Here is a 27975-nt window from a genome sequence, read left to right on the forward strand (position 1 = left end):
CAGGTGAATTCTATCAAACGTTTAGAGAAGAGCTAACACCTATCCTTCTCAAACTCTTCCAAAATATAGCAGAGGGAGGAACACTCCCAAATTCCTTCTACGAAGCCACCATCACCTTGATACCAAAACCAGACAAGGATGTCACAAAGAAAGAAAACTACAGGCCAATATCACTGATGAACATAGATGCAAAAATCCTCAACAAAATACTAGCAAACAGAATCCAACAGCACATTAAAAGGATCATACACCATGATCAAGTGGGGTTTATTCCAGGAATGCAAGGATTCTTCAATATATGCAAATCTATCAATGTGATAAACCATATTAACAAATTGAAGGAGAAAAACCATATGATCATCTCAATAGATGCAGAGAAAGCTTTCGACAAAATTCAACACCCATTTATGATAAAAACCCTCCAGAAAGTAGGCATAGAGGGAACTTTCCTAAACATAATAAAAGCCATATATGACAAGCCCACAGCAAACATCATCCTCAATGGTGAAAAACTGAAAGCATTTCCACTAAGATCAGGAACAAGACAAGGTTGCCCACTCTCACCACTCTTATTCAACATAGTTTTGGAAGTTTTAGCCACAGCAATCAGAGAAGAAAAGGAAATAAAAGGAATCCAAATCGGAAAAGAAGAAGTAAAGCTGTCACTGTTTGCAGATGACATGATACTATACATAGAGAATCCTAAAGATGCTACCAGAAAACTACTAGAGCTAATCAATGAATTTGGTAAAGTAGCAGGATACAAAATTAATGCACAGAAATCTCTGGCATTCCTATATACTAATGATGAAAAATCTGAAAGTGAAATCAAGAAAACACTCCCATTTACCATTGCAACAAAAAGAATAAAATATCTAGGAATAAACCTACCTAAGGATACGAAAGACCTGTATGCAGAAAATTATAAGACACTGATGAAAGAAATTAAAGATGATACAAATAGATGGAGAGATATACCATGTTCTTGGATGGGAAGAATCAACATTGTGAAAATGACTCTACTACCCAAAGCAATCTACAGATTCAATGCAATCCCTATCAAACTACCACTGGCATTTTTCACAGAACTAGAACAAAAAATTTCGCAATTTGTATGGAAACACAAAAGACCCCGAATAGCCAAAGCAATCTTTAGAACGAAAAAAGGAGCTGGAGGAATAAGGCTCCCTGACTTCAGACTATATTACAAAGCAACAGTAATCAAGACAGTATGGTACTGGCACAAAAACAGAAAGATAGATCAGTGGAACAGGATAGAAAGCCCAGAGATAAACCCACGCACATATGGACACCTCATCTTTGATAAAGGAGGCAGGAATGTACAGTGGAGAAAGGACAGCCTCTTCAATAAATGGTGCTGGGAAAACTGGACAGGTACATGTAAAAGTATGAGATTAGATCACTCCCTAACACCATACACAAAAATAAGCTCAAAATGGATTAAAGACCTAAATGTAAGGCCAGAAACTATCAAACTCTTAGAAGAAAACATAGGAAGAACACTCTATGACATAAATCACAGCAAGATCCTTTCTGACCCACCTCCTAGAGTAATGGAAATAAAAACAAAAATAAACAAATGGGACCTAATGAAACTTCAAAGCTTTTGCACAGCAAAGGAAACCATAACCAAGACCAAAAGACAACCCTCAGAATGGGAGAAAACATTTGCAAATGAAGCAACTGACAAAGGATTAATCTCCAAAATTTACAAGCAGCTCATGCAGCTCAATAACAAAAAAACAAACAACCCCATCCAAAAATGGGCAGAAGACCTAAATAGACATTTCTCCAAAGAAGATATACAGAATGCCAACAAACACATGAAAGAATGCTCAACATCATTAATCATTAGAGAAATGCAAATCAAAACTACAATGAGATATCATCTCACACCAGTCAGAATGGCCATCATCAAAAAATCTAGAAACAATAAATGCTGGAGAGGGTGTGGAGAAAAGGGGACACTCTTGCACTGCTGGTGGGAATGTGAATTGGTTCAGCCACTGTGGAGAACAGTATGGAGGTTCCTTAAAAAACTACAAATAGAATTACCATATGACCCAGCAATCCCACTACTTGGCATATACCCTGAGAAAACCAAAATTCAAAGAGAGTCATGTACCAAAATGTTCATTGCAGCTCTATTTACAATAGCCAGGACATGGAAACAACCTAAGCGCCCATCATCGGATGAATGGATAAAGAAGATGTGGCACATATACACAATGGAATATTACTCAGCCTTAAAAAGAAATGAAATTGAGCTATTTGTAATGAGATGGATAGACCTAGAATCTGTCATACAGAGTGAAGTAAGTCAGAAAGAAAAAGACAAATACCGTATGCTAACACATATATATGGAATTTAAGGGAAAAAAATGTCATGAAGAACCTAGGGGTAAGATAGGAATAAAGACGCAGACCTACTGGAGAACGGACTTAAGGATATGGGGAGGGGGAAGGGTGAGTTTTGACAGGGCGAGAGAGAGTCATGGACATATACACACTAACAAACGTAGTAAGGTAGATAGCTGGGGGGAAGCAGCCGCAAGGCACAGGGATATTAGCTCGGTGCTTTGTGACAGCCTGGAAGGGTGGGATGGGGAGAGTGGGAGGGAGGGAGACGCAAGAGGGAAGACATATGGGAACATATGTATATGTATAGCTGATTCACTTTGTTGTAAAGCAGAAACTAACACACCATTGTAAAGCAATTATACCCCAATAAAGATGTTAAAAAATAAATAAATAAATAAATAAATAAATAAAAAAAAAAAAAAAAAAAAAAAAAAAAAAAAGAAGATGTGGCACATATATACAATGGAATATTACTCAGCCATAAAAAGAAAGGAAATTGAGTTATTTGTAGTGAGGTGGATGGACCTAGAGTCTGTCATACAGAGTGAAGTAATTCAGAAAGAGAAAAACAAATACGGTGCACTAACACATATATATGGAATGTAAAAAAAAAAAATGGTACTGATGAACCTAGTGGCAGGGCAGGAATAAAGACATAGACGTAGAGACTGGACTTGAGGACATGGGGGAGGAGGGGAAAGCTGGGGTGAAGTGAGAATAGCGTCAACATATATATACTACCGAATGTAAAATAGCTAGTGGGAAGCAGCAGCACAGCACAGGGAGATCAGCTCGGTGCTTTGCGATGACCTAGAGGGGTGGGATAGGGAGGGTGGGAGGGAGGCTCAAGAGGGAGGGGATATGGGGATATATGTATGCATATGGCTGATTCAACAGAAACTAACATAGTATTGGTAAAGCAGTTATACTCCAATAAAGATCTATTTTTTAAAAAGTATATGTATAAGTTGAATTAGATTAAAAGTTTAGTTCTTTAGTCTCGCTAGCCACATTTCAAGGCTCACTGGCCACATTCTGCTTGTGGCTACCCTATTAGACAGCACAGCTGTGCAAGAGTTCTTAATGGGGCCAGCAGTGCCCCCTAAGGGGCATAATGGAAATGTGTGGAAACATTTCTTTTTCAGTACTGTACTCACAGGCAGTGGGTGGGAGGCCAGAGATGCAGACATCCTGCAATATAAAGGGCAGTTCTGCACAACACGACATTGTCTCACATCTCAGATTCCCACATAGGTTAAACACATGTTTATAATTAGAACCTGTTTGTTTTGGTGAGAGCAGTACGCTTGGCTTTAATATACATTTTGGGGGACTGAAAATGTATATAACTTAATAGAAGTTTGTTTTATTCAGAGCTCTACCAAGAATTGCATAACATTTTGAAAAATTGCTTCACAGATTGAAATGTCGCTCCTATATCAGACAGCACCTGTAGCTGTGGCATTCACAGGAGTCCTAGACACAGGTAAAACAGCTGACTACTTCATGATATCTGCTAGGGAAATCACACCCAAGCATTTGCTATTAAAATACACAGCATTTTATTATCAATTACTTTCCTTTATTTCTCTTTATATGAGTGCAAGGGCATTGTATGGGTTTTCAAAGTTATATTACTAGGAGGATTATTTAATCTAGTAATTTCATTCCAGAATAGTAAAGGGGTGTCATGAAATGTGTTACTAAAAGCACGTAGAACCATTGTTCTAGGAAGAAGCGTGGCTGGCTCAAGCCGATGAAGACTGCCACCTGCAGGTAGGAGAGCAAACTGAGGCTGCATCCCAGAACGCAGAGGACGGGAAAGAGCTGCCTCAATTAAACAGCTACATACTTTGCATCTCCCAAGTCCAAAGCACTGTGCTAGAAAACAGGGCCATGGCAGTGACCCAAACGATTAGGGCTCTGCTACCAAGGAGCTCATAGTCCAGGGTGGGAAAGTACGTGGGTCTGGGGAGGGGGGATCAAGGTCAAATGGGCACAAATAATCAGCTGGTCAGAGATACCCCCATCCATTTCAATCCTCTCTGATAGCAACCTGTTCAGTTTAGTTGATCCAGGAAGATATACCAAAGAGTGCTAAATTTTCTGTACATATATTTCATATTGTTTCAAAATTTACATCAATTTAGAAAAACATACACAAGTAATACATGAATACAGTCTTTTAGAGGATAAATTTTTTAAATTAGAGAGGAATAAAGAAGAAAATAAAAGGTCTCCTTCACTCTTCTTAAAAAGTAACTGTTGGGCTTCCCTGGTGGCGCAGTGGTTGAGAGTCCGCCTGCCGATGCAGGGGACACGGGTTCGTGCCCCGGTCTGGGAGGATCCCACATGCCGCGGAGCGGCTGGGCCCGTGAGCCATGGCCGCTGAGCCTGCGCGTCCGGAGCCTGTCCTCCGCAACGGGAGAGGCCACAACAGTGAGAGGCCCGCGTAACGCATAAAAAAAAAAAAAAAAAGTAACTGTTGGGCTACCCTGGTGGTGCAGTGGTTGAGAGTCCGCCTGCCAATGCAGGGGACACGGGATCGTGCCCCTGTCTGGGAGAATCCCACGTGCCACGGGGCGGCTGGGCCCGTGAGCCGTGGCCGCTGGGCCTGCGTGTCCGGAGCCTGTGCTCCGCAGCAGGAGAAGCCACAGCAGTGAGAGGCCCACGTAAAAAAAAGTAACTGTTACTAATACATCTAGAATGTGGCCTTCCCAACATTTTATGCATTTATATACATATGAATGCAGATACAAATATATGGTTTGAAGTTATATATACATAGATACATATGTATACAGATATACATTATAATTTCATTTATGTTTAAATATATATATATTAATAGCTTTACAACTTGATTTATTTAATTTAAAAATATATCTTGGAGATCTTTCCATGTCAATACAGATAGATCCCCCTCATTGGTTTTATGATTCCATAATAACCCATTGTAAAGAATTCATTCATTCTTCAACAGATATTTATTAAGTATCTACTACACGCTTGAAACTATTCTAGGTGCTGAGGATGTAACAGTAAACAACAAAAGCAAAAAAAAAAAAAAAGGCAAAAACACTTGCCTTCATGGAGCTTAAATTCCAGTGGAGAGAAAGAGGCAATACACTTAATAAATAAGTTAATAATATATGCACATGAAAAAGTGATAACTGCTATGGAAAATACAGAACAGGATAAAGGAGATTGGGAATACTAAACTCAGAGTGGGGTGGATTGCAACTAAAAACAGGGTGGATAGAGCAGGCCTCACTGGAAAGCAGGCTTGAGTAGATGAGAAAGAGAGCTATGAGGACATTGTGGGAAAGAGTTTTCCAGGCAGCAGGAACAGCCTGTGCAAAGGTCCTGAGGTAGGAATGTAACTAATAGGTTCAAAAAACAGCGAGCATGCTACAGCAGCTGGAAAGGGCAAAAGTAGAAGAAGAAAGATTAAGTCGAAGGTGACTGCAAAATCTATGAGAGATGACAGTGGGTTAAGATCAGGGTGGTAGCAGATAATGAGAACTGGTCAGATTCTACATATATTTTGAAGGTAAAGTCAACAGGATTTACTGATGGTAGTCACGTGGGGAGTGAGAGGGAGAAAAAAGGAATCAAATGTGATTTATCCTAAGCACATGGAAGTACTGAACTGCATTAACTGTGATGTACCATAGCTGATGTAACCTGTTCTTTATAAACTAACATTTAGGTTATTTCTAGGTTTTCTCTATTATAAATGATCTTGCAAAGTTTATCCTCTTACATGTACCTTTATGCACATCCAGTTGGGTTTCCCAGTGAACAGTTTCACTCATCTCTCACCTTTGAAACGAGCTGATCTACTCTAAACCACCAGGGAGGACAGACATGTTCTCAGGACATGCAAAGGAATCGGTGCGTGAAGCATAAAGAAAAGGTCATCTTTTCTCTTTTACATTTTCTCTTCTTGCATCATCCCATTCCCCAATTAATATCGTGCATGATAAAATCACATAACAGCTAACATTTTTGAGCACTTGAGTGCCAGGCACAGTGTTAAGTGATGGACCAGCATTTTCTCATTTTTACCCTCACGACAACACTATGAAATAAATGTGTATGTCCATTGTATACATAAGAAGTAAAATAAGATCTTGCAGGGGACAAATGTACCCCAAAGGTCAAACACACATAACTGATGGAACTTGGGCTTTAACCTGGCCCTGAAGCTCACATCCTCAGCCATCTGCACTGTGCAGTATTTAATATAAATAAACTTCTACATTACCCTGTGATTATTTTTCCTTGGGACAAAATACCTTCAATTCCATTTACCGTAAGGACTATGCCTGCCCCCCTAAAAGGCAGTACAGGGTAATGCAAAGGACACAGCCTACGGAATCAGCTCTTTCTGACTGTATGATCTTGAGTAAACAGTTTAACCCCTCTAAACCTCAGAGAAGTGGGTCAGGACCCAGAGAAAACAAAACATAGCGTGGCTAATTCTCTATGGGTACTTGTGAGTATAAAAACCTCTTAAAGATTTTATATCCAAGTGTCCTGTTTGTGGCTAAATACAGGCATTGAAGTCCTGAGTCTCTACTGGAGAAATCTAGATCATTCTCTCCACTCCCTGTGGTCCCCCTGCTACAAAGCAGTTTCCTTGGAAATGCAGCATCCTCCCTATCTCCCTTCTTCATGACCTACTCTCTATCCTGTGTCAGAGCTGCCACCAAAGTCACCAAAAGATTTCAGGGCTGTGGAAGGAGGATTTGCCTCAGACTCAGAAGCTGAGAGTCTAGTCCCAACTCGATCCATAGAATTGCTGTGTAACTGGAACAAGCCCTTAGCCCTCTCTGAGCCTGTTTCCCAACTCTGAAATCATCAGTAAACCAAAGAAACTCTACATTATCTCTCAGAATGAACATCCTACAACTCTGTCTCCAGTGGTGATGGGAAGGAAGAGAATTATGGATGCAGTGAACACGAAGAATCTTGCGTCCTACCTATATTTATTGATTTGTCAGAGGCCACAATTGATTGTCTTCCTCTGGAGCAGACGCTCAACTGCTGTTCATGCAGCAAAAGCCATTTTTTGCCTGAGGAAACAAAATGTTCTGGGAAATTTCACAAAAATTGATCTTAAATTGTCTAAAGAGCCACAAATTCACATCAAACAGGGCATTACGAGAAGCCTGAGGTCCCAAATGTTGTCTGTAAATGCTTCCTCCCTATGAAAATTTTAGCGCACTTCAGAGATGTGTCCTGGACTGCCTGGCTTAACGATTAGCTCTGTTGGTAAAGGCTGCGGAGCAGGGGTGACTGGAGCTGAGCTGGGTCTGACTCACTCCAAATCCAGGCAGCCGATTCATGTGCGAACATGGGTCTCTGGCCAGAGGGGCACTGGGAACACACAGAGCTCTGGGAGGATTACATCACTCCCCCTAAACCCCCAGCCCAAGGCCCCTCCAATCTACCCCATGTCAGATTCCCAGAAACACACACACTCACCCCACCTCTACCCCACCCCCGCCAACCATTACCACTGAGGAAACCTGAGGCGACAGGAAAAGACCAAGAGGAGGAACTGGGATACTGGGCTTCTGGCCTGATGACTGGTAGATCTTGACCCTAGAACTGGGCCTTAATTACAGTATCTGTAAAACGAAAGAACTGGACTTGAACTTGTTAACTCTGACAATCTACGATTCCGGGACATGAAGGACCTCCACCTAGGAGTTATGCTGGCTTTCTGCAGTCTCTACCAGGCTCCAGGACCTATACTTGTTGTCTCTTCTGCACAGTTTCCCAGACCTTCTGTGAGGCTCTCTTCCCCTGATCCATACGGTCCTCAAGGAGGTACAAGACCCCACCACCATGGCCACGGTGACTGGTTCAGGGCTGGGCAGGTGAACTTGGAATAAATCAGTCGCTTGCTTCTGTTACCTATTGCTGAAGACCAAACTGTCCTGAAACTTAATGGCTTTAAGTGACAACCATTTTACTCTCCCTCGAGGTTCTCTGGCTGGAATTGCAGTCAGCTGGAGGCTGGCCTGGGCTGGACCATCTGGGACACTCACTGCACCCAGGAGGCTCACTCATGCTGCCTATTGGTGCTGAGTGGCTGCTGAAGACTCAGCTGGGGCTGTTGATGAGAGCATCCTGCTTCTTCTACCCCATGGTCTCTCCATGTGGCTTGGGTTTTTTAGGGCATGTCAGTTGGGTTCCAAGAAGGAGCATTCAAAGTAGGCAAGTCCCAATTTGCCAGCAATTTATCAAGCCTCTGTTTACATCACGCTTGCTAAAATCCCATCAGTCAAAACATGTCACATGTCCAAGCTCAGAGTCACTGAGGGATGGCCGGCCCTACACAAGGGTGAGTACCAAAAAGCACGGTTCTTTGGGGGCCACCAATTAACCAATAAATTTCCTATTGTACTTAAGCTGACTTGAGTTGCTCTCACTTGTTGCCAAAATAGTTATGACTAATACAAAGATTTAAATTCAATTCTTGTCCTTACCACTGCGCGGCCAAAAAGTTACTTGACCTGAGATTCAGTTTCTTCATAAGATAAAATATTCAGTTCAGAATACCATTATAGAAAGTAAATAAGATGAAAAACCCCAAAACATTTTTAAAAATCTCAACATGCTATACAAATAAGATGTCCTATACAAATAAACATATCATAAATGATGATGATAAAGGTGATGATAAAGCAGGAGAAACTGAAAGTTTAAGTCACTTCAGTTTGTAATTGATTCATTTCACAAACACTTCTTAGATATCTACTATGTGTACAATACTATTATAACTGGCTGGTTGTATAGTGGCAGGAGATGTCCAAGCCCTCAAAGAATTTAGAGTCCAATAGGGGAAACAGGTATACACACACACACACACACACACACACACACACACACACATATATGTATATATACATATTGGATTGGCCAAAAGTTCGTTTGTTTTTTTCTGAAAGATGGCTCCAGTAGCGCTTAGTTGTCCTTAACTTCATTCGAAACAATTTTGTTAGATTGTATTGTGACAGCTGTCATATCCGCATGCATTTGAAAAAAAACTTATCGAAATTGGTGAATTTTTGTGTAGCCATTTTAATATCGAAGATGGAAAAAAACCCAACATTTTCAGCATATTATGCTTTATTATTTCAAGAAAGGAAAAAACTGAACTGAAATACAAAAAAAGATTTGTGCAGTGTATGGAGAAGGTGCTGTGACTGATCGAATGTGTCAAAAGTGGTTTGTGAAGTTTCCTGCTGGAGATTTCTCCCTGGATGACGCTCCAAGGTCAGGTAGACCAGCTGAAAGCTGATAGAGATCAGATTGAGACATTAATTGAAAACAATCAACTTTATACCACACGGGAGATAGCTGACATACTCAAAATATCCAAATCAAGCACTGAAAATCATTTGCACCAGCTTGGTTGTGTTAATTGGTTTGGTGTTTGGGTTCCACGTAAGTTAAGCAAAAAAACCCTTCTTGACCATATTTCTGCATGCAATTCTCTACTTAAATGTAACGAAAACATTCCTTTTTTTAAAACAAATTGTGACAGGTGATGAAAAGTGGATACTGTACAATAACGTGGAACGGAAGAGATTGTGGGGCAAGCGACATGAACCACCACCAACCACACTCAAGGCTGGTCTTCATCCAAAGAAGGTGATATTGTGTATATGGTGGGATTGGAAGGGAGTCCTCTACCATGAGCTCCTGGAAAACCAAACGATTATTTCCAACAAGTACTGCTCCCAGTTACCAAATGAAAGCGGCACTCTACAAAAAGCGTCCGGAATTGGTCAACACAAAACGCATAATCTTCCATCAGGATAACACAAGACCACATATTTCTTTGATGACCAGACAGAAACTGTTACAGCTTGGCTGGGAAGTTCTGATTCATCTGCCGTAGTCACCAGATATTGCACCTTTGGATTTCCATTCACTTCGGTCTTTACAAAATTCTCTCAATGGAAAAAATTTCAACTCCTTGGAAGACTGTAAAAGGTACCTGGAACAGTTCTTTGCTCAAAAAGATAAAAAGTTTTGGGAAGATGGAATGATGAAGTTGCCTGAAAAATGGCAAAAGGTGAATACTTTGTTCAATGAAGTTCTTGGTGAAAATGAAAAATGTGTCTTTTATTTTTAACTTTAAAAACCAAAGGAGGGTGGGAGGGAGGGAGACGCAGGAGGGAAGAGATATGGGAACTTATGTATATGTATAGCTGATTCACTTTGTTATAAAGCAGAAACTAACACACCATTGTAAAGCAATTATACTCCAATAAAGATGTTAAAAAAACAAAACAAAAACAAAGGAACTTTTTGGCCAAACCCATATATATATATATATATATATATATGTATATAAAACATTAACCTAAGGCTAAAAAAAATGTTGCCTCAGGAGAGGAATAAATTTTTCTATGACAAGAGATGGAGGGAATAAATCATTCTGAGCTGCATGATGGGTGGAGGGGAGAAGAATGAGGGCATCTTAGAAAATATGGTACTTAACCTAGGCCATAAAGAATGTGTTGGCTTTTATATACATGGAGGAGGCAAAAGGCATTCTGGAGAGCGGTCACCAAAAGGACAAAGGCTGGGAGGCATACAGTAGGTGCTTCATCAGAAAAAGATAGATAGATATAAGTAAGTGAATAAATGGTGTCCCAAGGATAGCACAGAGCCCAGTGCTTCTGCAGTGAAGGGACGATGGGAGGGAATGGTGAGACAAAACCAGAAGAATAGACTGGGACCACATTATGATGAGCCTTGAATACCAGCCCAAAGGATTTTCGCATTTATTTCAACAGGGAGTCAGTGAGGATCCTGGAGCATAATAATGACAGGATCAGAACCATGTTTTGCAAAGATCAGTCTGGTAATAATGAGGGATGAACCTATACTTCCCTTTACAGAAGCAGCCCTCCGTCTGTCTCAGTCTACGGATGGTGGGGGGCCTGGTACCCCTACTCTCTCATTCTACTCCAGGGGTGCGCAGGTGATTCGACTTGACCAATGGGAACATTTCATCCCAGTGGCTGGTTCAGGGAGAGGTGTCTGATTCAAGCTAGGTCAATGAGATTGTCTCCTAGGACTTTGGATAGAAGTGTTGGGAAAGACGTTGTTTGTTTTTTCCCCACTGGTGTTGCTAACGTAGTGTTATGTAAGGCTGAAGTTTATGGTGACCAAGAAAGCCTGCCTGAGAATGAGGCTAACAGGGAAGAAAAAGAGACAATAGGCAAAGGAAGCAAGTGACTATTGGCTTCATTTGAGTTCCTGGATAGAGCTGCCCTGAAAGTAATGCACCCCTGAATTTCTATCCCATTGGAAGTGATCCAATCATATTCCATTTGAATTGGTTTTCTTTTTGTAATGAAATGATTCCGGACTTCATACAGTCAGGCACTACGTGAATCCCTTAACAGTCATCCATTCACTCAAGAAATATGTTTAAGTGCCTACTCTGTGCCAGGCACTATTGTAGGCATTGGAAATAGTGTGAAAAAAACAGACAAATATTCCTGCCCTCAAGGAACTTACATTCTAGAGTGGACAAGCAGGCTAGATCAAATGAGATTAGAACTATAATGGGGGAGGGGCACCCTGGAGGGCTTAATAGGCCATTCTGAGGATTTAACTTTTGTTCTGAGGACAGGAAAGCATTAGAGAGTTTTGAGCAGAGGAGGGGTATGCACTCGCGCAGATTTCAAAGGATCACTCTAGCTGCCACACTGTGTATGAAAAAGGGCACGAGTGAAAGCGCAAGGCCAATTAGGAGACCATGGAAATCAGGAAAGAGAGGATGGTGGCTCGGTCCGTGGTGACAGCCATGAAGGTGGTGAGACATGGTCAGAATCTGAATCTAGTCTGAAAGTGAAGGCCAACAGGTGCTGCTGATGAATCGGACATGGGTCCTGTCAGGGAAAGAAAAGTGTTGGGGAGACGCCAACATTTTCCCTCAAGCACCTCAAAGGATAGAGTTGTTGTTAACAGATGTGGGGAAGCCCAAGAGAGGAACAAGCATGAGGGTGAAGGTCAGGCATTTGTTACCTTGTTAAACTTGAGTTGCCTGTTAGACTTCTAAGTGGAGACACGGAGTAGGTGGTCAAATATTAGAGTCTCGACTCCAGAGAAAACATCTGGACTGGAGTGACACACCTGCACCCACCCCAGAGAAAGATCAAGGGAAAGCTGCTCTGGCTACCTTACTTTTCCTCTGTCACTACACCTGCTCCCCTTGTAACTGTAATTGCCTGGCCAGGCAGTGAGCTCAAACATGCTTTCCACTGGTCTCAGAGGATCTTCTATATTCTAACAGTCCTATCCAAGAAGACTTTTTTTTTTCTTAAGTTTTTCAAGGTGAAAGTTCAGTTCTAGAGATCCAAGAACATAGGAATGACCATGTGCAAAAAACAAAAACAAACTCACTGGGAACAATGTTTCCTACCTGAGAAGTCTCAAGGAGAACTGGAATTCCTGGGCTCTACGCAAGCAGGAGCAATACAGGCACCGAGAGCAACGTCCGGGTGACAGGTGGCAGAGTGGGGGTCGATTCAAAATCGCGGTGGCTTTCATCAGCTGATGAATACTGAAACGCTTGGGGGATTTTTTTAGCTCAAAATAGGAACAATGAATATGGAGGGATCTTTTAAATATTAATAGAAGCAGTATTAAGGAAGAAAATTGAAACTATTGTTTCACAAACAGCTGGATCTACTGAAGCAAATTCAGTGTGTATTTCTGAGGGTTCCTTTCAAAATATGCTTAAGTATAATAATCAAAAACTCCAGGGAGTTGTGCCATGGGGAAAAGACCGGTGGATTGGGAATCGGATCTGGCTTCCACCCTGATGGCAAATCACTGACTTCTGAATGTCACATTCTAAAATGCAGGTTCTAAGATCGCTCACGGTTGCTGTGAAGTGGAAGACAATGTGCGTAGTAATGACAGAACTAGGAGCATTGAGAGTCATCACTGCCGGCACTGGGCGAGGTATCTGATGGGTGCTGTTCTAAGGCTGCTAAATCTGGAAGATACAGGGGGTAAGGCTGAGGACTTCGGACGAAGAGTGCCTGGATTCAAATCCCCATCCTGTCACTCACTGGCTGGGTGACTTGGGGCAAGTTGCTCACCCTCTCTGTACTCAGTTTCCTCATCTGCAAAATGAGGAACATAATATTAGCTTCTAACCTTATCAAGAAGGTTAGCAACAAGATTAAATGAGCTTTGGTAAATGAAATGCTTAGCCCGGCACATAATAAGCGCTCAATAATTATCAGTACTTATTACCATCACAGGTAAGTCTCATAACACGGCCAGGAGGTTGTAGTCATTACTACTGCTATGTTATGGCTGTCAAATTAGAGTGATGAATACCTTGTCTAAGGTCACACTGCTGCTAAGTAGTAAGTATCACTAGTAAGTAATAAAGAATGTGAAATTGTTTATTATTTGTATTTTAGTATGTGGCAGGGATTGAGAGACCTTTTGGTTTTCTCCCTGATGTTCAGCTCATTTCACGGCTTCTCCTGTTCTGTTCCTCAGGTGAGCTGCTAGGAACTTCCATCTCCGGGCAGCTGCCTCCGCCCAAACATCTGCTTTTCATTCCATGTCACATGTTCAGAGAAGCCTTTTCTGACCGTCAACCTTAAACAGTCCCTACCACCCCCATCCGAGTACCAGCCTATAACGTGACCCTGTTTTATTTTCTTTACTAAAGTTACTGATTAACTTGCTCATTTGGTTGTTGTCTACCTCTTCCCACCAGAATGTAAGCTCCTTGGGGGCAGGGACTTCGACTGGCTTCTTCACACTCGATCCACATGGCCTCGAATAGCACCCAGCACATAGCAGATGCTCAATAAATGAAAGATGAATGACTGACGTTCTCTCCACTTATCTGAGCCTTTGGAAGGCAGCCTCATTTTACTTCTATAAATCCTTCTCAGTTAGTCTTCTGTCTTAGATCCACCAGCAAATGACCAAGGAATTGGGATAAATATTCCTGCTCCCTTTACTGCCCCCCATTAATACCTCTCTCACACACATTTATAAGACTAACAGGACAGTTCGATCAGATGTGTTTTTCTCCTCTTCCTAAGGCTGCTGCTAAATTGTGAGGATTAATGAGATTCCCATCGTTCTCACACATTCTAAGTGTCATGCCGTGGCTGAACCAATATTGGGACTCATATAGTACATCGGAGTTCATTTCGTTCCTAGGCTGTTGTATTTGCAAGCACAGTCTCTGTCAAGTTTGTTTTAATAACAGGGTTCCAGAGAAAACGCCAACTGAATTCACTACTAAAATAAATTGAAACTACATGAGCAGGCTTGAGGGGAAGAGGTATCCAAGAAACTTTATCTTTTCAAACTCGGGGGCCGGTCATAAATTGACAATCAGTAGAACACACACCACCTCTCCTTGGGAAATAATTTCTCTTGGCCGGCACCCGCAGACTATGACTTGACTTTGTGAATCTAAATTACCCTCTCCAGTAACCAAGCAAAGAGGACCTTGTTGCCCAGAGATTTTCTTTTTCCTTCTTTTCAATAACTCCCCAGTCCATAAAAATAATATAAGTATAAATAATGGCATAATAATATAGCAACTCTATACTATCTTCTGTTGCAACATCTGGGATACAGTGGTGCCAATTAATTACACCACCTACCTGCACTCTGATGGTGGAGATGACACAAAACATATGTAAATCACTTCATTATAAACTGTGATAAGTGCTATGGCTGAGGCCAAGGGACCTACTTTAGATAAAGCAGATAAGATTTAAACTGAGATTGAAAGGGTAAGAAGGTCAGCTATGTGAAGTGTGTGTGTGTGTGTGTGTGTGTGTGTGTGTGTGTGTGTTTGTGTGTACATGTGGGCATGCACATGTCCATCAACATCCACATCCCCGTCCTGTGGATGAGGAGAGCAGGGCTCCGGGAGGTTACATTTCCTGCCCAAGGTTACTCAGTCATTACAAGGCAGGGTTTGGAAACCCATATAACCCATTCTAATGCTAGGCAGTGATGGTCCAAAGATGAATGAAGTGGTCAGTGACTGGTCTTGTCTAAAATAGGGTTCTCCTCAGACTCCCCAAGTTAGCCAGCAAGTGTCCAAGCCAGAGGCCCTAATGAGTTCCACTGCTGTTGAATGCCCCTCTGTCCCAGGTGTGGGCAAGCTCTAAAAGTGCAAAGGTGGATCACATCATTCTACCCACCAGAGCTCAGGGCCTAGTGAAGGAGACAGAGGGCCAACAGGCAGTTACAACCCAGTTGGGCAAAGGCTGTAGAAGAGAGAAATGCAGGAGGCCATGGGACCAGAGGCGGGGAATCTTATCCCTGAGCAGCGGTCAGGGAGCCTTCCTGGATGAAATGTCCCTGCTTGCGTTCCTTCAGCAAATAATTAGAGAGCCCCTAGTATGTGCCAGACGCTACTCTAGGTGCTGAGGATCCAGGGATGAACAGTAAACCCCAGTCCTCATGGACCTGACATCCAAAGGGGAGGGGGAGACAATAAACAAATAAACACCAAGGAAAGGAATTATTTAAGTAATTTGATAGATGGTGTTAGGTGTTTTGAAGACCACAAAGCAGAGTGAAGTGAAGGACAGTGACCAGCAGAGAAGCTACGCTAGAGTGGGTGGGCAGCAAAAGTGCTGGAAAAGAGCCCTAAGTATCCAGAGCCAGCCATGCGAACATCTGGTAGAAGAGGGTTCTAGACAGAACCCTCTGGTGCAGAGGCCTAAGGCAGCAACAAGCGTGGCCTCGTCAGGAAACTGCAGGAAGGCCACTGTGACTGGAGTAATCAAAAGCAGAGTGGACAGACCAGACATGAGGTGGAAGATACAGCAGGGCTGGTTCCCGAGGTCCTGGTATAGGTGTGGGATTTGATTCCCAGGGCAATGGGAAGTCACTGAAAGACTTTAAGAAACATACTGATATGCTCTGATTTACATATTCAAAAGGTAACTTTGATCAAATGGATTTTTGAGCACATGGACTGTCAGCATTTTTTTAATAAACTTTTTATTTTGGAATAATTTTAGATTCGTGGAAAAGCTACAAAAATAGCACAGAGATTTCCTATACCCTTCACCCGATTTCTCCTACCGCTAACGTCTTACATAACCACGGTGTAGTCAGCACAACGAAGACACTAACAATGATAGATTACCATTAACTAAACTACAAACTTCATCTGGATTTTACCAGTCTTTCCACTAATGTCCTTTTTCTCTTCCAGGACCCAACTGAGGAGAGCACAATGCCTTTAGGCCTACCTTCTTTTAAATAGTCTTTCTGTCTTTGAGGAAATACCCAGGTCAGCTAGAATCCCCTTTTCTGGATTGTAACTGAAAATCTTGACAGATGAAAGGGGGGAAGTGGGCTCAGGCAGGCTACTTCTGGAGGCTACTTCAGTCTTCTAGGCAAGAAATGCAGGAGCCTACCCAAAAGAGGGGGGCATGGAGTCAGTTAAGTCAATATGGTCACATCTCTTGCTATCACCTCATAGAATAGAGGTAATTTTAACACACCCAAATTAGGAAGAACATAGTCTCAGAATAGACAGTCTTTTAAATTTAGCTTTATGAAAAACTTAATACACTGCCCTAAAGTTTTGCATTTTTGTCTGACAAGAGTGCAACTTTATATGGACTTATTCTGGTCCAGCCCACAGAGTCTCATCTGGAGACAACCGCTCCTCAAAAAATTGTGGATTCACAGAATTACAGTCACTTAATCAACAAACATTTATGGCACACCTTCTATGTGTCAGGCACTACACTGCTCTCTCGGGATCCTTGTGTTTCCTGTCCTAGTAGAGTCTACAGCCTTTGTAGGCATCAGAAAAGCTCTGGTTTTAGAAGCATGCTATGGATCAAAGAAAATGAAATAACTTATTGCAGAATGACATGTTCAGAGGTTTATTACTAACCTGGTAGAGCAAATGATTACATGCCACTTAACATTGACAGATTGGCTGTAAACTGAGCATAGCAATGGGAGTGCCCCGCAGATTATATCTGGGATGGGACGGGTAGCCACTCCTCTTCGGAAAAAGGCCTTCTGTGGGAGGTGGAGCCTCCAGCACAACTTAAAGAGGGAACCAAGCTGGGGGCACCTTCAGCTGTGTCTACACCTAAACATGCAGCTGTCTTTATAACCTGTCTCTAGTGCAGGATCTCTTCCCTACTTTTTCCTGATCATTTCAGTTGGTCAAAATGGGCAGTCAAAGTTGGTCTCTAAATGGGTTAGAGAATCCCTTGGTAGGAGATATTAGACCAGAAGATAAAAATCTTGATCCTAGTTAAGAAGATTAATAAATAATAATAAATATTATTGAGCTCCTACAATAAGCACAGCAGATAAAGATGAACAGCTCCTCAGCTGCATCCTCCCCAGCAACAGAGGTGAAGGGTGAAGAGCAGAGAGCAGAGCAACCAAGTGATGCTGGGGTCCCAGGATTACAGTCATGCTCTCGGGCACTTGTGAGAGATTGCTCGAGGCAAAATCAGGCCGCTGACCTACAATTGCATTTTGCTTCCTTGTCCTAATGTTATTGTCTGAGAAGCAGTGGTTACTTTTAAATAGCAAGTTGGGGACTTCTTGCATCAGGATCACCAGAGGTGCTTGGAAAAATGAAAATTCTAGGTCCCTCTCCCAGGCCTCCTGAATCTGAATTTCCAGAATCTGGATTTTAGATAAGTTCCCTAAGTGATCCTGACCCCCCTGAAACCTTAAGAACTGCTGTCCGTAAGGTCACCCTACCTATCCATAGATGGCTGTAATGACAGAAGTGTGGGGAAGGTGCAAATGATGGGGAGGAGGTCTTGCAGGAGGTGACAGACAGAGACAGGTGCAGGGGGCCATTCCCACCACCATCCCTGTGCTCTCCTTACAGGGAGAGAATGGTCAGGTTTTGGTTATCTTAAATGGTCTATGGATGGTCTGTAAACCCCTCTAGTCATTGTTACTGCTTGACTTGACCTTTCCGAGGTTACTGTCCACCTTGATTCTCTAGGGCAGGGGTCCCCAACTCCCGGGCCATGGGCAGATACTGGTCTTCAGCCTCTTAGGAACCGGGCCACACAGCAGGAGGTGAGACGCAGGCGGGCGGGAGAGCGAGCGAAGCTTCATCTGCGGCTCCCCTTCGCTCCTCATTGCTCGCATTACCACCTGAACCACACCCCCGGTCCCCCTCAACCTGTCCGTGGAAAAACTGTCTTCCACGAAACCGGTCCCTGGTGCCAAAAAGGTTGGGGACCACTGCTCTAGGGCCCTGTGGGCTGAGAACTTCAAAAGCCAGAGATACTCTCAAGGCTCTCCGATGTTTCACAAGGAAGTTTCCAGAACAAAACCTAAGCTGGTGAGTCCTGCTGGTTAAGAAGACAGGCTCTAGACTCTAGACACTAGAGGGCTATGTGTCCTCGGACATCTTGTGCCTCAGTTTCCGCATCCGTACAGTGGGTTGACCACCAGGACCCTTCTCCTTGGGATGATGTAAGTAGCAGATGAGATAATCCGTTCAAAGCTCTCAGCATGTGTCTGGAACGAAGTTCATACATGACACGTGTTAGCTCAAATATACATCCTGTCGGAAATACCGGGCCCCCAGGGGCACACCCAGCTGACAAGTCACTGTGGAGGGGTGGAGAAAGACAAGCTTTCTCATGGGAACTCAAAGAGCTGTGTGGGAGGGAGGCGGGGGGCGGAGGAAAAGGCGGGATGCTGCTCAGACCCCTGCTTGCACTGGGGCGGAAATCACGTGTGATGGGAAAGGAAAAGAAATGAAGGGAGGTGACAAACTCTCTGTGCGTGTGTCTGTCATCCTGGATGAGCAATACACATGATAAGAACCCTCAAGACCAGGCCGCATCATCAGATGAAGAAAAAAAAAGCTTATCATTAGGGGAAATTGATGCTCTGCGAAACCAGAGCTTTGAGAACAAAGAGAATCTGACTGACATTCTGTGAGGCTGGGGAAGCATGTTTCATTCATGACTGGTTACAGGTCTTGGGGTCTTTTGTTTTCTTTTATTTCCTTGTTTTCTTGTCTCATTTTCTCCCCCAGGCTGAACCCTGGGGGTGGGAGGGGGCGCTGTCTATAAAAAAACCCTTGAAGGGAGGTGTTGGGACGGGGAGGATTTCTTGTCGGGGAAATACACACAGTCTGTATCTCGAAGGGCTTTATTTGAACTGCCTAGAAAATACTTCAGAGGCAAGTCTGTACAACCTCATCAATAAATTCAACCTTACACTTTTCGAAGGAGGCAGTTCAGGGGGTGGAGGAGGGAATGGATGTAGCTTTCAGGCTGGGATTCAAACATGGTTCAAATTAAGTTGACTGGCTGTGTGACCTTGGGGAAATCACCTAACCTCTCTGAGCCTCCATTTCCTCATCTGTAAAATGGGGTCATGGTTGCCACTAATCTTACAGAGTTGTTGTGAGAAATAAGACAGGGTGGTGTAGAGCAAGCCCTTAGAGAAAGGGCACTGTCCACATTGATGTCACTGTTGTTACGATCCTTAAGAGGTTTTGGGAGCAACAAGGGAAACCAACATAAAATCAAGATGTTCCCTGGTTTACAATCATAGCAGCATGCAGGAAACTCACAAAACACCTGTTTCAACCCTAACAACAATAGGAGCCATTTCCAGATTTATTTTGTCAGTTCCCAGTTCTTTTTGAAAAAGCTCCTATTTCCAGGGCCAGAAGTCTTCAGAGCCCACATCTCCTTCAAGTTACAGAATAGCATTATTGTGTCAAGACAGACGAATTCTCCACAGAAGATGCCTGCTGCCCCACCCACGCACCCACCACCAGCGACCAATTCCCAAGTCTCCTTTCTCCCCCAGAGTTGATCCCCAAGGCACAAAGAGCTCAGAAAGGAAAGCAATTCTTATTATTCTTCCTCAGCTTTTCCTGTTTCTTCAACCCATGAATTTGTGTTTCCATGTTCCAGTCTCCCCAGAGCTGTGGATTACTTTAAAGGCATTTCAGAAAGAGAAGCAGCGTAAGAATGAAAGTGTGCAGAATACAGACAAGAACCGTGATCCAAAAAAAGGAAACACACCCTTTCAGTCACTCACTCACTAAATCGTTCCATAAACCTGATGGGACGAACCGCCACTGAGTGGCAGGCCCTGTGCCAGGGGCTGGACAATGAAGAGAAGAGAACATGGTCCGTGATCTAGAAGTGCACAGTCTAGAAGGTAGACAGGGATACATGACCACGGCAGAGGCGACAGGAAGGGCAGCTGTCACATCCTCAGCACTGCCCCAGTAATTGGTACCCCCTGATGAGATTATTGGGTTCGTGTCCCACAGACCAGCCTCGGGAGTAGGTAGTGAACACCCAGGGATCTCCCCAAACACCTCCCCACCCCTCACCTGTCTCCACGCCTGAGTTCCCTCATGAGTCTTCATTTTGGAATAAGGCACCATCACTTGGTCGAATGCCAGTAGCCCTAGGAGCTGTCATCGTCAGCCAAGCCAAAACCACTTTCCTTAATTCCCTTAAACAGAACTTTACAGTTTACAAAACATTTTGCAGTTATTATCTGGTGGTAGGGTAGGCAGTTTTGTCCCCACTGTACAGACGAGGAAGTTAAATAATTAGCCGATGGCCTCAACACTCAAAGGTAACAAATCTGGGGTCTGAACAAGGTCTTCTGCCTCCAAGTCTAGGGAGCCGGCCAGGATCATCACTATTGCCTAGTACCTAAGGCCTAAGTTACTCTTTCCTCTCAAAAGTAGATATTTTGTGGTTGTGATGGAGAAAACTGACTTAGCATGGACTTAATAATACCCTACTCTGCATTCTCCAAAGAGTTCCATGGAAAGAGGGGTTGAGAATTCTCATGTCCTTCAATACTCAAGCAGACCTTGCCCGGGGCCATGGGCACAGGGCAAGGTCAGGTGGCAGGAAACAGCTAGGAATAATGACCAGTTCCTGGATGGTTACCCTGTGCCCAGCATTCTGCAGCAGACTTCAGCTACATCACCCAAAAGTCCCTACTCCTCCCCTGTTCCCACCTGTGTCACTTCCACCCCCGTCGTTTAGGGATTTCCCCGCACACAGAAGGAGAACCTTCGGAACGAGTCCCCTTGTGTTCTTCATTAATAACTACTGCCCACTCACAAGTCCCTGTGGGAATTACTTTGTCATCTCCATGGATGCTGTGGCCTCCATGAAAACACTGCTTTCCTGCCCAGGATGCTGCCTCTTGGGAACTCAAAACTTTGAGAGGAAAACAGACCCGGGTTCCCTTGTGTTTTCACTGCACCCCTGGTGCCATGTGTAAGCCCTTCCCCAACTCTGCATTTTGTCACCTTGGCCTCTGAGCCACTGAGTGTCCCGCACCACCCGGGAAGAACAGATCCTTCAGCTTATGACTCTAACCCCTGCCTTACGGGGGCTGAGCCACAGTTCCTTGGGTCAGGCAGGGTCATACTCCCCACAGGCCATCCTCTGTCCCTGTGTCCCCATTTATTTCCCCTTCTCTTTCAATCTAAAACCATATAAACAAATTGGAGAAAACAGAAAATCTAGCCCCACAAACCAACTGAACACTGCTGGATAATTCTGTAAACATGACAGCTCAGGGGGGCATGCAGCTGTTGGTCCCAATCCTAAACTCTTAAAAATCACCCGGGTAGTAACAATAGCTGTCATTTATTGAGTCCTCACATACTTATCTAAATAACCCTCACAAAGGCTCTTTGGAATAAGTACTACTACTGCCCTCAATTTAGATAAGAAAATGGGAGCTTAGAAAGTCATCTGTTAGGGTCACTCCCTGCAAGCCAGAAAGTGGAGAGATGGGCCCCATCCATCTGACCCCAGAGCCTAAACTCTTTTTTTTTTCTTTTTTTTTGGGGGGGTACGCAGGCCTCTCACCGTTGTGGCCTCTCCCGTTGCGGAGCACAGGCTCCGGACGCACAGGCTCAGCGGCCATGGCTCACGGGCCCAGCCGCTCCGCGACATGTGGGATCCTCCCGGACCGGGGCACAAACCCATGTCCCCTACATCGGCAGGCGGACTCTCAACCACTGCGCCACCAGGGAAGCCCCAGAATCTAAACCCTTAACGCTAACGTGACACTGAATTCCCCACCTTGGCTGTGTTTGAAAGGCTTGCAGATTCAGGTAGAATTTCTTATGACTCGATTCCTTCTAGAAACAATGACAAAGGAGAGTTTAAGTATTGGGTTGGTGGTTGGAGGAGAAGCTGTTAATTTTAGATCTGTAATTCAGGCTGCTCATGAAGTGACAGAGGTGTCACCATGACCCTTATATTTGCCATCCACCTTCTAAAATAAAAGAGTCAGGGCCCATGATTTCCTCAGTGGGAAGATCCATCTTTATGTACTTAAAAGCCCTAGGGATGATGGGTGTTTTTTTTTGTTTTTTTTTTTTACAAGTTACTAAAAGAAATTCTGGCCTGTGGAACTCCCCTGTCATTTTCCAGAATTTCCCTAAAGCGTGCCCTTAACACCTGGTAGAGAGTCTTGTGCAATAGGAGAATGTTCCAGAAATGTGTTTTTTAATCCAGACACATCTCAAGGGGTCAAGGCTGATAAAACTGTATTGATGCCCGGTCAGTCCAGGCCCCTCCTTCCTATGTCTGTGTCACACAGATGTCCTCAGCAGCAAAGGTAGATTCCAACCCCCTAGAATACTAAAGTATTTCTCCTCACTGCTTATATTAGTTCTACTTAAATTCAAAATTAAGCAATTATTTGACATAGCCAAAATAAGGACCCCCAAATTAGAATAATAGCCAAGTGGTGGCAACTACTTTATGACCCCTACCCAAAAATACAAAAGGTGATGGTAGCTCACATCCATCTGGTATTGACAGGCTGCCCTGTTGTCAAAGTATGGCCTGGGACCACCACACTAGCACTGCCTGGGAATTGGTTAGAAATGCAAATTCTCAGCCTCTCCCAAGACTTCAGGAATCACAACCCCTGAGGACGGAGTCTAGCGGTCTGTTTTAACAAGATGTCTGGGTGATTCTGATTCTCTGAGGTTTGGGAACCCTGACTTACTTCACTGAGTCTTTACAATGACCGTGGAAGATGCAGGAAGTATTGGGCATCACTGTTCCCATTTCAAAGAGAAGAAAACTAACTCTGAAATTATTGAAGGACTTCCCTGGTGGTGCAGTGGATAAGACTCTGCACTCCCAATGCAGGGTGTCCGGGTTCAATCCCTGGTCAGGGAACTAGATCCCACATGCATGCCGCAACTAAGAGTTCACATGCCACAACTAAGGAGCCTGCCTGCCGCGACTAAGACTCAGCGCAACCAAATTAATGAATTAATTAAAACAACAACAACAAAAAAACAAATACTGTAGTGGAATAACTGAGGACATGGAAAGGAGACGTGACCCATGAGCCCCCCCGCCCCAGCAAACTGGGGGCTGGCGAATAAGCCAGAACTGCAAACAGTCCTGATTGCTTTGAGCCACCCCGGCAAACCGGGGGCATGGGAATAAGCCAGAACTGTGAACAGTCCTGGATGCTTTGAGCCCCATCCCGGCAAACCGGGGGCCTGCGAATAAGCATTGAGTGCTTTAGGCACTGATCCATGAGATGTCCTCAGTATAATCAGAGTGGTGGGAACGCAAGGAAATGTCCTTGTGCTACTTCAGTATAATCAAAATAATGGTGGGAACTTTGTGCTGCTTTTGCACTCAAGGACGAAGCACGGCATGTTTTCAAGGAAGCCCATTATTGCTTGTATAATCAATAGAAGCATATGTTGCTGCTTTGGCATTTCTGGAATGTTAAGAAAATAAGTCTTAAAATGTAAACATAGATAATGCTTCAATAAAAGCTACCACAGCAGGACAGACGGCGCTGTTTTGCCTGAGCGAGCGGCAGCCCTCTACTGCTGTGTTTCGGCACAATTCATCTCGTGTGATGAGCTTACTTTCGGCCCTGTCATAAGATAAGCTACAACAAAATACACATTACTTTAAAATAAACTTAAAAATAAAATAAAATAAAAACATTGAGTCACCTGTCCAAAGCCAGTAGTAACACCAGGATTGGAATACAAGGCATTCTGCTCCCAAAGTTCCCACTTCTCTGAACATGTGTTTCCTTACTGGTGAAAAGTAAGCAGGACAGAGAGTCAGGGAGACAAATGGCTATTCCTATGAAAACCAATTAAAAGTAACTTTAGTCCAGGGTCCGGAGAGAAATTAACATCTATTGAACATCAGGTATGTGTCAGTCACTATACACAAACATCTCACCCCATTTAATTGTCACAGAAGCCCAGGCTAGGTGGGCACTCTGAAATCCGATCAGGTAGGGTAAACAATTTTCCCAGGCTCTCACAGCTAAGTAAGTTGCAGAGGAGAATCTGAATCCTGCTTAGTCTGCCTCTAAAATCCTTACAGCCTCCCTGGGGCACACTTACACATTCAGCATATGCATGTGTCCTCATGGCAAAAAGACAAGAAAGCCAGAGATGAATGCATAGGCGGCAGCAAATGAGATCACCCTGCTCCAGGGGTGAAAAACCACCGTGACAGCAATTGTGGGGCTTTCACAGCGTCACCAGTCAACCCAGTCTGTTCCTCCCTCCCCTCCCTTCTCTCTCTCTCAAAAACCACTGACTTTTCCCTTTCACCTTGTGAGACAGGGAAGTCAAGTTATTACCAAGTTAAACGTGTTTATTCTCTTCCTATTCATTGAGGATTCATCTACCTTTCTGGGGAAGCGTGGCCTTTTGTGGGTAATGGTGCCAGAAATGGCATGGATTGCCAGTTGAAATCCTAGCAATATTCAGCAAGGATTATCATAATATTATGGATGTCTTTAACCAGCTCCCCACTCAGAATACATACACACCCTCGAAACTGGTTTGGAATTTACCAGCAACCTTCCAAGTTGATGGGTTAATTAACTTGCAGGCAATGTATGACATGTCATGAAACATCTAAAGTCATGCAGCACAGAAGGTATAAAACTTAAAGCTACAGTTTCTCACCCATTATTTTGTAGAGTTTTTTTTTTAAACACTTGTTTCCTTTCACTTAATAAAAACAAAAACAAAAAAACAGTATGTCCCACCCCACACCCCTTGGTTCATAGAATCAAGGGAACACAAAATGAAAACTCCGGGTGAAAATATTTGTTGACATAAATATATAAGAGAGCCCCCAAATCTCCCTAGCTTAAAACCAGTCATTGGCTTTCACGTTCTTTTAGGATGGAGCCCAGGCATCCCAGGCTGCTCTATCAAGCGCCTGTGATCAGATGGCTGCCCACGCTCATCCCAAAGCCTGACATCTCCTGCCACAAACTCAGTACTCAGGCTCAACAGAGTACGGGCTGTTCCCAGAAGGTCCCAGGTCCTCTCCTGCCTCCTTACACCTGTGGATCTCTCAACAGCCCCTCATTTCTTTACCAGGCTAACTCCTGCTCATCCCTCCAAACTCAGCCCAGGTGCTACCTCTTCAGGCAAGTCTTCCCTAACTTCCACTGGAGTCTCCCGAGGCATCACGTGCTGGCCCTCACCACACTACGTTTCACACGATTTTACATCAGTCTATTTATGTGGTGCTACCTCCAAAGCTGGGAACTCCATGCAAATCTCTCACTGCTATCAAGACCCAACAAAGGGCCAGACACATAATAAGCACTCAGAACATTTTTGTTGAATGAAAGAGTGAATGAATGAATGAATGAAAGATGATCACTTAGCTATTCATTTTCCCACAAACTCTGAGCACATCACGGAAACTGAGAGAGATGATCGCTCCCTTCCTTAAAATGCTGCTTCTACCCCAAGGACCCATATGGTCCAACACAGCCAGAAGTATCTCAAGGCTGCAGAAACCCTAGTCCAAAGCAGTATCCAGACGAGCTCATTATCTAGATGAGCCCAGGGGTATCCACCAAACTCAAGACACTTGCGATCAGTAACAAAACCAAAGCTAGGCCAAAATCCTGAAACTGGCTCCAGTCTGAAATGGTCTGGAAACTCACTTTGGTTCAGACCTTTCTAGCATGAGGCCAGTGTAAGTATGTCTGTGTGTTTGTATTCATCATAAAAGCAGGAGATAGAAAAGAAAGCTCCACCACTCTAAATCCCAGCTGCCAGGAAGGGGACGGATACGTGCAGCTGTGAGCTCGAGAGCTACCTGGAGTCCAAGAGCAGGCCTAGGTCCCAGCACCCTGCGTGCACCGAGCCTCTATGCTGGACCTTGGGAACCCTAAAGCCTCGGATCCGTGTGGCAGCTGGGCCTGGGGCAGCCGTAGGGTGTGGCCTGCCTGGACCAGAGCCGCATGTGCCTCTGCATCACTTTGAAGAATGGTTTGCGGCAAGATGCCCAGTGGGAGGACTTCCGCATCTTCCAGCCTGGGCCAAGGCTAGAGGTCCTAAAACCCTGGGAAGGATAAGCCCAACCTGCTGACCCAGAAGAGGAATTTCCGGTCTGCCCTAAACCAGAAGGAAGTATTTTATTGCATTTGGCCTAGGAGAGAGCAAGGACCCCCCAGGATCTGCACTAGATCTACGAGTTTGTGACCTCAGGAGCTGGGGACTTTCCTGAGCCGGATACCTCTCCAGACACCAGTGGCAGATGTGGTACCTCTGACGCCCAGAAGGAGTTCCTGAGTGATATGGGCTTGGCCCCATTACCAGATGGGGGCCCTCGAGCCTGGGTGTGGACCCTGAGCACACGCCTCAGCTTCTGCTGAGCCCCACCTTAAACATCCCTGTTCCCTGCCCTAACTTGGACCCCCGCTCCCACTCCCAAAAGCCCACTGAGGCAGCTTACCTGAGGAAGGTGAGTACCAGCTGTGCCATGGGAGGGGCTGGAGCTGGGGTGACGGCCCCTTACACTCTCTCATCCCTCTCTCTTAAGATTGCTGCTATCACTGCTCAGAGTGGAAGTTCAAGGGGACCACCTCCTACCTGGGTACCAAGTCTTCCAGCAGACTGTCTTCTGCCCCAGGGGCCTGTGGCTGGTGGGGTCAGATGCAGGGGACAGGGCACTGCTTGGACAGCCAATAAGACTGTCAGACCCCAGGGTATGACAGGCTACATGAGGCTGTGCTGAGCTGCCTTGCAGGGGGGTGGGGGGAGGAAGCGGGGAGCTCTGCAGAGAGCTTGGCAGCAGCTATGGGCCCAGAGGCTGAGGTACTGCCACTGGTACTGGGTCATGGGCTAGACCGCCTTCCTGATGGTGGCCACCAGCACGATGGCGAGGCCCCCAAGGGCAAGAAAGGAGGCATGTTCCATCTGGAACCTTTTGTGGCAAACCTGATCATCTTCAGGGAAGGAAGCAGACACCATCTACACCCTGTAATTCTCTTGCTGGGGACTCGTGGTCCCAGGACCAGCTGTCTGTCAAGAGGCTCCTGGTGGTCAAGGTTGTTCCCATGTGCCTCAGCACCCTGCCAGATATGGCCCATTTAGAGGGTACCTCCTCCCTGGGGCACACCTTGAACCTGCACATTTCCAACAGCCACTTACTCTCCCTCACCTTGAACCAGTACAAGGCTTATCTCCAAGACCTGGTCAAGGAGGTGGATTTCTAGGTC

The 27975-nt window shown here is 44.4% G+C and overlaps 1 pseudogene; it reads left to right on the forward strand.

The window, feature by feature from the left end:
- Window positions 1–5790: 5790 nt before the first annotated feature.
- Window positions 5791–27972, forward strand: LOC136120286 (interferon regulatory factor 3-like; annotated as a pseudogene).
- Window positions 27973–27975: the final 3 nt, after the last annotated feature.

Source organism: Phocoena phocoena, chromosome 3 (assembly GCF_963924675.1).
Source record: "Phocoena phocoena chromosome 3, mPhoPho1.1, whole genome shotgun sequence".
Lineage (NCBI taxonomy): Eukaryota > Metazoa > Chordata > Mammalia > Artiodactyla > Phocoenidae > Phocoena > Phocoena phocoena.